At 38.5% G+C, this 12786-nt stretch overlaps 1 pseudogene across 1 annotated transcript; it reads right to left on the bottom strand.

The window, feature by feature from the left end:
• Positions 1-11267: 11267 nt before the first annotated feature.
• On the bottom strand, positions 11268-12562 carry LOC309792100 (elongation factor 1-gamma-like; annotated as a pseudogene). Its single transcript has one exon. The product of its transcript is annotated as an elongation factor 1-gamma-like (transcript).
• Positions 12563-12786: the final 224 nt, after the last annotated feature.

Here is a 12786-nt window from a genome sequence, read left to right as displayed (position 1 = left end):
CTCTACCTTTTAAAGGATTGAGATGCATGTCGCTATGAGAGTCAAGGACGGAAGAAACTTTCATGATCCAAGGATATGATCTATCCAAGGATAGATAAAATGTGATATAAAATGAAAAATGATAAAGCAATTGTCTTAGTCTGTTCAGAATGCTATGACAACATACCATTGAGTGGGTGGCTTAAACAAGAGACGTTTATTTCCTCACAGTTCTGGAGACTGGAAGTCCAGGCTCAGGGTGCCAGCACCAAGGTTGGGTTCTGGTAAAGACCTGTTTCCTGGCTTACAGTGGACCAACTTCTCATGTGTCCTCACATGACTTTTGCTGGGTGCACATGCATGTAGAAATGGAGCTCTGATGTCTCTTCCTCTTCTTCTAAGAGCACTAATTGTATCATGGGGGTTCCTCTCTCGGGATTCATTACTTCATTACCTCCCAAAATCTCATCTCCTAATGCCACAACATTGGGGGTTAGGGCTTCAACATATGAATTTTGGAAGGACACAAACATTCAGTCCATTATAACGATATAAGGAGCAATTTCCAAAAATATATTTTGCAGGAAAAGTACTATGTGGAAGAGGATAGACTATAGAAGTTGAATTCGAGAAATGTGATATTAAATAATGTTATTTTGGTTAATATATATTTAAAAAAATTTAATTTGTTTTCCAGCAGGATATTTTAGATTTTAATATGTTAAATAATATTGTGAATAGCCAAGAAGAAGATAGAGTACATATTTTTCCCAAGACTGTTGAAGTGGGCTCCTACTTTTCATGGAACACAGTCTGGGTGGAGAAAACTGATTTTGAGGTGTATTTATACTTGCAAACTCCCCCCAAAATAGATATCGTTCAAGTGAATTGATTAATAAATATGCCATTTTTAAGTTCTTAAACTAAGCAGTGCTAGGTTAAGCATTAGAAGTATTTATGTTTTCTTTTTCAGAAATTATGTCAGATGTACACATTGTGAAACATAATTATAAATGTCAGAGATGGGTTTATATGAGGATCTACTTAGTGATTAAGGCCACACACTGACCCCTATCATTTGTGCACTCACAATTATTCATAATTTCAGACTTGTCTCCGCCAGGTCAACTAAATTTCCCTTGAAAAATGGAGAAGGAAGCCAACCTCACTCGGTCACAGCTCAGAAGGAATTCCCTGATTTCAAGGACTCATTTGACATGGTTTTCTTTTAGTTCTGCACCTTATTTATCTTTTGGTAAATCACCTTCTCTGATCCTTTATTTTAAAATTCAAATGAATAAAGTCCTGAAGTGAATTCTTTTTCAGTTTCTTCAAAATTCTCTTCAATGACAGAGAAGTCTTCAAAATCACAATAAAATATATTTAAGGCCTTTATTCTCTCTCCTGAAGTGACACTATGAAGTTTCACGTAATTTCTAGTCTGCATCTCATAAAATACTGGCAAAATTTATTCAATTCAAATTAAATAGATGTAGCACAGCGTAATCTTTCTCTATTAAATATGTCACCTTTTGCAATTGTTTCTTAATATCCCTCACAGCTTCCATCTAAGATTAGCACTTTCTTTGCTGCCAGAGTTTCACTAACCTACTGAATTATTCACTGAAGCATAACCTTCAGATATCAGGTTAGAAAGACCTTGATTATGGCAGGAAGTGAACTGTATAAACCATTTTTCTTTAAAAGAAGATTTCTTAGTATAGCAAAGTCTGAAATGAGATAAGTATTAAATGTGTGTAAAATTAAGTTCATAATTGATAGGAATTTAGCCAACTGTGACATTCCTGCATTTTGTTTATTATAATGTATAATACCATCCTCAGTACTGCAAAGCAGCATAAAAACATGTGCATTGCCATAGGGCTTATTTCACTTAAGAAGACACCAGCCTGGCTTCAGATATAAGGAACAAAACTGTTGTATGCTAAACCACATAATGTTTTACACAGTCTCAGAATATTCAGATTAATTTTTTAAAAAACTGTACTTCCTTTCTATGTTCTAGTCACTGTTCTTTCTTTCACCGTAGCTTTGTTTTAGTGTCCTATAGCAGTAGAGTTCATGGTGAAGTCAGCAATTCACCATGAGCCTCCCTGCAGCAAATTCTATTAGTGACATCCATTGCTTTATCTCAATTCAGTGCTGAAAGGTCATTAGAATACCGACTAAGGAGACAACAGTCTTGAAACACTTTTGCTAGTGTTGAAATCAGAAAACTCACCACTCACAGATCAGACACTCATGACCAATCCACTGGGTACCCAACAGCTAAAGTGCAACCCTGATACACAGCAGCATGCTTCTACTAGATGACAAGAAATTGCACAGAAACAAATACTGGTCTACATTTAGCTACGTTTATGCCATCAGCCATTGGGAGAGATTTTTTTTTTTTCTACAATATACTTGACCTAAGACAGCATTTAAATGACTTTCCAAACACTCAGGTGGAGTATATACATTTTAAATATCAGTTCACTTATTAATGTTAGACTTCTTTTACCATTACCAGTGTGGTAAAAGTCAACACAACTTAAGAATGTCAATAGTAAGACATGATGCATTATTGAAGAGTGTGCTTTGATCAGATTTTCTACATAGATTTGCTGTTCAGATGGAGACAATAAACTAAGAAACGTTTTTCACCATGAATCAATCTAAGTAGTATAGACAACATTAACAATTTTCTTTTAATGTTGCCCACCCTAGCCCTGACAAAAGTACCAATTGCATTCTCTTCTAAAATTTTAATCTGGTTGAATGATTGTTTGAAAGGTTTTTTATAAGCACTTAGGGAAGTGCCAAATAAGCATGTCAAATGACAAGTTGCTCAGCACAAAGAGTGCACCAGGGGAGAAGGACCCAAGAAATGCTCTGGTAAAGGATTGTGAAAACACCTTTTCCTTAAGAAACAAAGGAAAATGTTATTAGAACACACATCACAACAATTCACCATTTTCTTCAGGTGAAAAAATCACTTATTATAGGTACATATTAATAAAATGCTTTTACTGAAGAAAACTCAGAATTTGGGGGGTTTATTGCGTTAGCCAATGAGTTTTTTCGTATTTAAGTAAAAATAAAAGACTCATTTTTCATTTTCACGAGGAACTCTATTGAACAACGTGTTCACTAATTGACCGAACTTTTTGACCAACCCAATATAAGGAGTTGCACATAGTTTATTAGAGTACTAAAGTATTTTTTATTCTTTTTCTCTATTCTATGAATTTTTATCCTATAAGTACTTGGATAGTTGAATAAATATAGCACAAAAAAAAAAAAGGAGAAAAAAATGCTCCCCTTCGGTTGTATGTGTGTCATACCTTGCCAATTTGATATAACTTAATTTTTTGCATTTGGCACTTCCATGTTTTCTGGGTAGAGTATGAATTTAGAAAACAATAACATCAACATATGAACGTGAAAGACATGTGAATTAGAAAGTCATAGTTTGATACCATGTAATGAAGAATAGATAGGTCATTTTCCCAGAAAATTCCCCACAAATCCTCTTCCATTTTTTTTCAAAAATTTAGAATAAGTTTAAATTACAGAGAATTTCCTAGTGATAATTCTCAGTGGAAGGAGGGAGGTTATATAAAATTGCTCTCTCATTTACAATGATTAGGCCCCTAAATAAGTACTGAAATGAACAAGACACTGTCAGCCCTCAGGAAATTCAGTCTTATAGAGGAGCTCTCAGTCTAATCAAAGAGGGTGTGCTCAATCTAGCAGAGAGATGGTAAATAGGAGACGTTTATACTCTTCTTGTTCATGTCACAGGTATTTTCTTTTTTTTTTTTTTTTTCTTTTTTTTTGTGGTATGCGGGCCTCTCACTGTTGTGGCCTCCCCCGTTGCGGAGCACAGGCTCCGGATGCGCAGGCCCAGCGGCCATGGCTCACGGGCCCAGCCGCTCCATGGCATATGGGATCCTCCCAGACCGGGGCACAAACCCGTATCCCCTGCATCGGCAGGCGGACTCTCAACCACTGCGCCACCAGGGAGGCCCTCATGTCACAGGTATTTTCATTGGTCGTTTTTCTCGCTGATCTCAAATGTGACTCCAGAATCTTTCTCAACAAAGCATAGATTAACATTTCAGTTGAAACCACTTCACTGTCTGGTTTAGTGGACAGTCCTTATTCTATGATATTTCTACCATGTCTAAGGTTATGTATTCAGGATTTACATGGATGGAAAACACAGAATGTACATGTGAGGTATGTCAGGGAAATACCTCAGTAATTTGCTTTGAAGACGAAGAGTTCAATAGTACTAATTTAATTGAAAGTCAGGAAATATCCCAGTGTGAATCAATTCAGGGGAAGGTTTAGGGTCATTTCTCCTAGAGATCTTCTGCAGATTAAAATAGGACATGATTTGTTTGATACTTCTGATGATAATTGTAACGAGCTCCAAGACTGTTCTGTACATAAGTTATCGAATTTCATTGTAATTTTTAATATAGTGCCTGCTTCCATATGAGATCATCTGCTGTCTGAGGGCAGAGAACATGTCTATCTTGGTCCCTGCTTTGTATCCAGTGTATCATAAGGGGATCCCTGGTATTAAGTACTTAATAAATATTTAATAACTTAATTGGATGACTATTTGAAAGTGCTTGATATACGAAAGTTCAGGCAAAATTAAACAAAAATGTAAATATAAATGCAAGATAAGCTGACTGAATATACCATATTTATCAGGCTAAACCCCAGTATTATCTTGGCTTTTCAGAAGTTCCCCTATAACAGATGTTTTGATGTACTCAAAATACCCAATTCTTGTGGGGGAGGGAGGGATAAACTGGGAGATTGGGATTGACATGTACACACTACTATATATAAAATAGGACGTACAGTATAGCACAGGGAACTCTACTCAATACTCTGTAATGGCCTATATGGGAAAAGAATCTTTAAAAGAGTGGATGTATGTATATGTATAACTGATTCACTTTGCTGTTCAGCAGAAACTAACACAACATTGTAAATCAACTATACACCAATAAATGTTTTTAAAAAACCCACCCAGTTATTAACCAGCTTAATCCATGCTGGAAAAGCAGAGGTGAACAGAGATTGCTGGGAGAGGGACGTGTAACTGGAAAATGAAGAAGGAACATGGTAGATCTCGTGGAAAGTTAATAATTAAGCAAATTATATATGTGTTGGGATAGAAGAAGCTTTAGAGAAGGGGTAGTGAATACAAGGATCCTAAGTTTTGTATGCACCTGAGGGCTGCTGAATCACTAGAGCTGAGGTTTCATGTAAGGTGAAGAATCACCTTCCCCTTTATACTCTTTCACTTTCCTTCTTTTCTGTTTTCATTCCTCCTCAAATTTATAGTAACAACTGTATATTTGCTCAACGATCCAATGTAAGCAATACTTGTCTATGACCCTTAGATAGCTCATGAGCAATCAAACCAATGAATGTCCATTCTGTTAGTCTACTTTCACTAAGTGTATCCATAAGAGATTTAATATTTATACGTAGGAAATTGCCAAAACCAATTGAGTGAATAATTTTTTTCCTCCCCAAATGACTCCTTCTTATTAAGATCCTTCATATGATTGCTAACTAAGACTGTGATACAGGCATTTTATTTACTGTCTTCCTCTAGTTTGCCTGGTTACCATGTTCACAGTGTTATATAGAAGAGGTCTGTGGCCTCTGGAATTCATCAGTGTTTTTTCAAGAGCTAAACATCATTATTTCATTGAGACATCTTTTGCCCCTGTCCCTGATGTCTCTTTTGTTGCCAGTAAAAACTATACCTGTGCTACTTGGTGAATGATGGTGGTGGTTTGCCTGTGGAAATAGGCCACAAAGATGGCAAATGGAACTTCTGCTGGTGGTCATTTCCTAGCACTTGCTTCAAAACACACAAAGAAAATTTGAGTGATGTCCCCAAGACCTATAACAAACTAGGTCAGATCACTCTTGGAAAAAATACTCATTTCTGTGGTCCCCTTATCACTTCCTTGACTAGCCAAGTGAATATTTCACTAGTGGGCTATTCATGGAAACCCAATCAAGATTTGTGGCAGGGTGATAATTTATTTCAAATTTATGATTGTATTCCCAGTATATATGAAAGGAAGTAGCTTGCTCTTACTTTCCCTTTGTAGAGTCATATAATGAGGATTCTCTGAGTTAGGTGACTATTTCGTAATTAAGTCAGGGCTGCAGATAGAATAAGCAACTACCTAAGCTGTGTATTTATAGATTTTTCAAAAGTGTTCTTTTACTGATTTTATTTCTCTCAGTGGCTTATCACTATACTTGAAAATTTCACTATAATCACTCTTTATGGATTCCCCTCAAGATAAAGCATTTAGAGACTGAGTCGTCTGCTTTGAGGAGGGGTAAGAGAGTGAGGAATTAAGTCTCCGAATTAGCAAATGCTGGAATATTCCAGGACTCTACCCTCAGATGACTCTTATTCTCTGTCTAAGCTCTTTCCCTAAGTGTTCTTAACCAATCCAGTGCATTAAATGAAATTTGCATAAAAATATTTCCAAATTTTTCTCACTCTTTTTCACTGTGCTCTAGTATTTTGTATCTAATTTTCTATTAAACACCTCCACTTGGATGTGTAATTGACATCATAAATCCCATCTGAAAGAAAATTCTCCTCCCAGCTTCCTTTATCTTAGCAAAAGCCATCACTATGTACCAGTTGTACAAGTCTAGATTCTAGGAGCTGTTATTTCTTTCTTTATGTCTTCACTTTGCAAATCTAATTTATTAGTGAGTCTAGTCAATTCTGTATTAAAAATATGCATATTCTCTTTACTATGCCTGGAGTGAACTTATGAAAATGCAAACACAATTAAAATATTTTCCTACTTAAATTTCTCCGATATTTTCTCATAGAATTTGGAATAAAATTGCAAATCCTTACTATGGACTGAAATGGCGCATATCACTCTTGCCCCATACAGTACTACTCTCTTCAGGTTCACTGTGATGCTTCCTTTACCCTGGATTTCTTTCTTTTTCTTAATGCATTAAGAATATTTATACCCAAGTTCTTTTCTCTGAAATATTTGGACTAGTACTTTTATTTCATTCATGTCCTAATTCCAAGATGGAGAGGTCTTCCTTAACTATTCAATTAAATAGTCCCCCCAGTCGCTGGTCTCATACAATGTTAGTATTGACTTTAACAGTGCTTATTAAACTCTGAATTACCTAATTTGTTCATTTACTTAATTTTTGTCTGACCCTTTCTCTGAGAACAGGGATCTGATCTGTCTTATTTACTATTCCCAGGGCCTATCTGAAACAATGATTAAAATACTGTAGAAACTGCATACATATTGTTTGAAGGAATATAAAATGGATAGAAGTAAAATCCTAGACTCCTAATGTGTGACTTGTGCATTCTTTCCACTTAATTGGCACATTAGTAGTGAATATCAATGTATATATTAGTTTAAAATGTAGCTTAATGTATAAACTAGACTACGCTATAGGAACAAATTAATCTCTGAATCTCAATAGTTTCATATACAACTTTTAATAATTAATCATAGGAAGTCTGATGCCAGTCACTGGAGATGCTCTTCCATCAGGTGACTCAGGGATCCAGGTTCCCTGTATGTTGTGATGTCTCCCTTTCCTGAGAGAAGTACCACACTATCAAATGTTTGGTCTAGGAGTGCAATAGGTCCCCTCTGATAAGTCAGTATTTGCTGGAACTAGCCTCATGACCTAATATAATTGCAAGAGAGGCTGGATTATTTAGGGGAGCACATAGTATATAAGGGAAGCAGTGCTGCCTCTAACACAACATTAATAGCTAGTTAGGCAAGCTAAAGGAATAAGATGTGGGGGCATGTAGGGAAAAAAAGTCAAGTGGTGAACCTGCTGTACAGCACAGGGAGCTCAGCTCAGTGTTCTGTGATGACCTAGATGGGTGGGATGGAGGGGTGGGAGGGAGGTCCAAGAGGGAGGGGATATATGTATACATATAGCTAATTCACTTCCTTGTACAGCAGAAACTAACACAACATTGTAAAGCAATTATATTCCCATAAAAATTTTTTTTAATGTAAAAAGTAAGAGGAGGATGAGAGAGAGAGAGAAAAAAAAACTTAACTGAAATATACTGGTGTTGCTCTCTGGGACCCATGCACAGCTAATGAAAGGCCAGGAACAGTCTCTACACTGGCGAATATACTTTTCCATTTGGTTTGCAGCTGCAGCTAACATTATTTCTTGTGCCTAATATTGTTTGAAGTTTGCCTCTTAAACTCATGTTCTTCTTGATTCTTTTGCTCTGAAGTATCTTCCCACTGTCAGATGTCTCCACCCCAGGCCAGCCTTTGTGTTCCACTTCACAGCTAATCATCTTAGATTAATACCAGGAGCACTTTTGCCTAATGGAGTTTTAGCCAGAAAGAGAGAGAAAGAGAACCAGGAAGAAAGCTCCTGCTAAGTGAATATGTCTACTCATTTCCCCTGTGTTTCACATGCTCTCTGGTATAAAAGAAATCACGGAAGTCAATGGATTAAATATAAATGTGAAGTAAGGAAATATGTGATAAAAGAGAGATGGATAAAAACGTACTTGAGCCCAATGGGCGGACCATGTGGTGAGCTGATATAATACTTTAATTCTGGCATCCCTGTGGCTATCCCAGGTTGACAACATTTCAAAGATGGCAATTATTTGGAATAAATCCAAGATTATACTTTAAATAAAAATGTTCATAAATCATAGCTCTTCCACTATGAATAGGACAAGCACATAAGCAATTACTTATAGGAGCAGTATTATCTTGCAATTCAAGCTGTTTCTTAAGTTGATTTAACTAAAAGCTTATTTTTTTCCCCAAAGTGAAAAATGAAAACATTCAACTTGTTTTGCTTTGTCCTGTATATGAAGTTTAATTAGATGAATCATGTATCCTCTCAAAAAATTCTATAAATGAAAAATGGGAATTCAAGAAAAAGAAAAAAAAAAGCCAATATGTCTAGAGTGAAAAGAGCTGGGGTAACAGCTGCAAAATGAAATTGGGTGGGTGGGAGAGAATCAGGACCCAGTCCACCCAATGACAACATTAAGTGTCACAAGTGACTCTGGACTTAGGAAAAAAATACAGATTTTCTGCCCATTTTGTGCTTCAGAGTGAGAAACTCTGACTTCCAGTCTTGGATCTGCCACATACCAGCTTTGTGTCCTTGGATGAGTTTTTAAACTATAAGTGTCAGTTTCATCATTTGTACAATGAAGATTTAAACCTTACAGGGTGGGTTTAAATAGAATAAGGCACAATCCCAGGTACATATTACATGGAGCCTTGATGCTGGTAAGGGTCCTATAAAGAAGGATACACAGTATGTATACAGATAGATGTAGATATCTCTAGCTATCTATCTATTATTGATCTACCTCTGACATTTGACAGTTATTTATGAATGCTCATTTAGTTTATAAAAGATGATATTCTGATTACTGTTTTCCTATCAAAGCTCATATAACACCAGGTGACATGTAAAAGCTTTACTCCTTCAATTTGTTAGTATACACAAATGTTTCATTGCTACCTGTACATCTCAGTGATATGGTGATTGCTTTTTAAACTCAAGGATTAAAATGGTCCAGAGTAGGGCATGCTATCCACCCATTTGGCATGGGAAATAGCTCTCACACACATGTCGATGGAATAAGGTTTTCGTGATGCAAAGAGAAGCTGTAAATTTAGTATGAGTAAATGTTACATTACCAAGTAGTGACTAAAATTCAGAGAGAGGCAGAGCAGAAATTACAGAAGACAAATCCGTATTAGTTCCAAATTAGATGTCTTTAACACATTGAAAAATACTAAAATGTAATGGGAATGGATTAAGCCTGCAAACTACTTTGGACAAAATTACCTTTTAAAATGGTAAGTAAAAATGCTTAACATAAAGCTAGTAAATATCATGGAAAAATTTTGGTGGGGAGACTGGAACTTGAAAAATTAATCTAATATTATCTGAAAAGATTTACATTACAGCAGTGACTTTCAATCTTTTTTGATTGTAACCTACAGTATGAATCACGTTTAGAATTAGGACTCAATTCACATACACACACACTTATACACACAAACACACACAAAGGCAATACTAATTTTATAAATAATATTTACTGCAAATACATATAATGAAGTCTAATATTTCTATATTTTTATTATTTATTAAATGTTAGTGACTTCCAATAAATTCCCAGAACCTGGGGCTTCCCTGGTGGCGCAGTGGTTGAGAGTCCGCCTGCCGATGCAGGGGACACGGATTCGTGCCCCGGTCCGGGAAGATCCCACGTGCCATGGAGCAGCTAAGCCCGTGAGCCATGGCCCCTGAGCCTGCGCATCCGGAGCCTGTGCTCCGCAACGGGAGAGGCCACAATGGTTAGAGGCACGCGTATCGCAAAAAAAAAAAAAAAAAAAAAAAAAAATCCCAGAACCTTAAACGAATTATGACCTATTTATAAATATATATATATGTATATATATATATATATTTTTTTCAGGGTTGTTAAATGACATTTATGACTGCTCTACATTGCAGGAAGTGCTAGGGCGTGTTTAGGGTACAGGCTCCAGGGACAACCACTGGGTTCAAAATCTTGTCTCCACCACCTAAAATGTGTGATCACAGGCAAGCTGCTTAAATCTCTGAACCCCACTTCCTTGATAGAAAGGAGGGATACCCCAGAGACGATCCACAGCCAGGTTAGGGCCCACAAGCCAGCATCTGTTCCCAGGAGTCTGTGCCTCTTCTTACCATTTGTGTGAAGTGTTGAAACTATAACTCTTGGATACAGCTGCCACCCCACTTCACAGGGCAGCTGCAGGAAGTAGGGAAGTGGTGTTACATCGCTCTGCATATGCTGTGCTCTCACCCAGTCAACAGGTATTCTCTGCCTTCATGCAGGAAGGTCTGGAATTAGGTAGTTACACAGCCCCGTGTCACCACCTTCTAACTACGTCCAGTCTTTCCCAGCTAGGCTAGAAGATGGTCATCACAGGAGAGGCAAGGCAATTCAAAAAACAGAAATCAAAATTGAGGAGAGGTCTCTCTTTCTGCTCTTCTGAAGACTTCTCTCCTGCACAGGGAGGTCCTGCAGGTATAGACAACACCCCGCTTCAACATATCTACTCCCCTTTGAAGAAACCATTACCCACAAAGGAGGTAGGGCAGGAAAGGGTTCGACGTTCAGTTTCCATTAAGGACCCCCATTCTCCCTGAGGGCAGGTACAGGCAGCTAGGCGATGACAAGAGAGGGTCACTTGAAGATCTTGCCCTGATTGAAGGCTTTGCCCACCTGCTGGAAGGCCCCATCCCAGGAGAAGTATTCTCGAACCAGCGTCTGGGTCTCCTCGCTGCTGGGATCCAGTTTGCACCATGTGTATAACTCATAGTCCACCTGCCAATCTGGACTCAGCGGAAAGGCAAGGTCCTGGCCTCGGAAGACCCAGACTCCAACAATGGAGTGGCTATTGTTGCTTCCAAAGAGAATAACGCTGGCAAAGGCATTCTTCCTCAGTTTGTCCAATCAGTGGAACATTCCAGTGATGAGGTTGCAGCTCATGAAGGTCTGGGTGAGCTCTTCAGGGAAGCAGTACTCGGATTACCACAGGGACCAGCCACCTTTATCAAAGTGATCTCCAAAGTACGGCAGCACCACGGAGAGTGTGTCCTCATTGGAGTGTTTGAGCTTAAATTTATCCAACGCAAAGGTGCTCTTGGGCAGGGTAGCAAAGGGATCCTTGGCCTTCGGCTCAGCAGCCGCTGCCTGCGCACGTTCATCCAGCTCCTCCTCAGGGGCAGGGGCAGCTGTCTTCTTCTCTTTCTGCTCGGCCTGGGGCTTCTGCTTCTCTTCTCAAGAAGCTTTCTCTTTCCGTGGGGTGTCCTTCTTAGGCTAGCTCTCTGCAAACGTTTTAGCATCAAATTGGGCCATTTTCTCAGAATTTCACCTCTCCCAAGACAGCCCGGAGCTGGGGCTGGTTCATGCAACCCCAGAACCTGTTTATAAAGCCACAACAGGGTACAGACAGCTGTGATGTCAGCCAGCATTACACGTTCGGCCAACGGAAAAGTCCTTGTCTTCAAGTGAGCATCCAGCAGCCCCAGAATTCACCTCACATCCTCCTTTGCATTCTCCGTGGCCTGCTTGTTGTAGCGCATGATGCCCAAGGTGGGGAACACCCAGGTACTGGCTGGGGGAACAATGTCGCTATCAGCAAAGCTCACCCACTGCATCACCTGGGCTGCTGACTCGGGAGTACGTCCCCTCAGCTCTTTGTTGCTCACATGGTAGGCGATGGCATTGCTCTCGAACAAAGAATCCATCATCAACCTCAAAGGCTGGAACCTTGACAGCAGGAAATTTACGGAGAAATTCGCAGATACCATTGGTCTGGCCAAAATGGAAGTGGGGTGGTGTGGAGAGTACGCGCACCTGAGCCCTGCTGTAGTGAGTGGCAAGGAGGGCCTTGAAGGCCCTGCAGTTTTCAGGATGTGTGTACAGGGTCCGAGCCACCATGGTGATTCTGCAGAGAAAGGGAGACCTATTTATTTTTAAAACATGTTACTTTACAAAATATTCAATTAAGTTATTAAAATAAGAGTTATAAAAGAGCCTTTGCCCTATCATATATTCACATATATAAGAAAGCTACAGGCATATGAGTGAAATGATAGAAATTTCTGAATTACATCTATGCTTACACAATCTCACGTAAAATAAGAATGCTATTCCAGTTAGTGATAAGATCATATATT

The sequence above is a fragment of the Mesoplodon mirus genome (assembly GCF_964341445.2).
Source record: "Mesoplodon mirus genome assembly, chromosome: 16".
Lineage (NCBI taxonomy): Eukaryota > Metazoa > Chordata > Mammalia > Artiodactyla > Ziphiidae > Mesoplodon > Mesoplodon mirus.
This window is presented reverse-complemented; position numbering and strand designations above follow the sequence as displayed.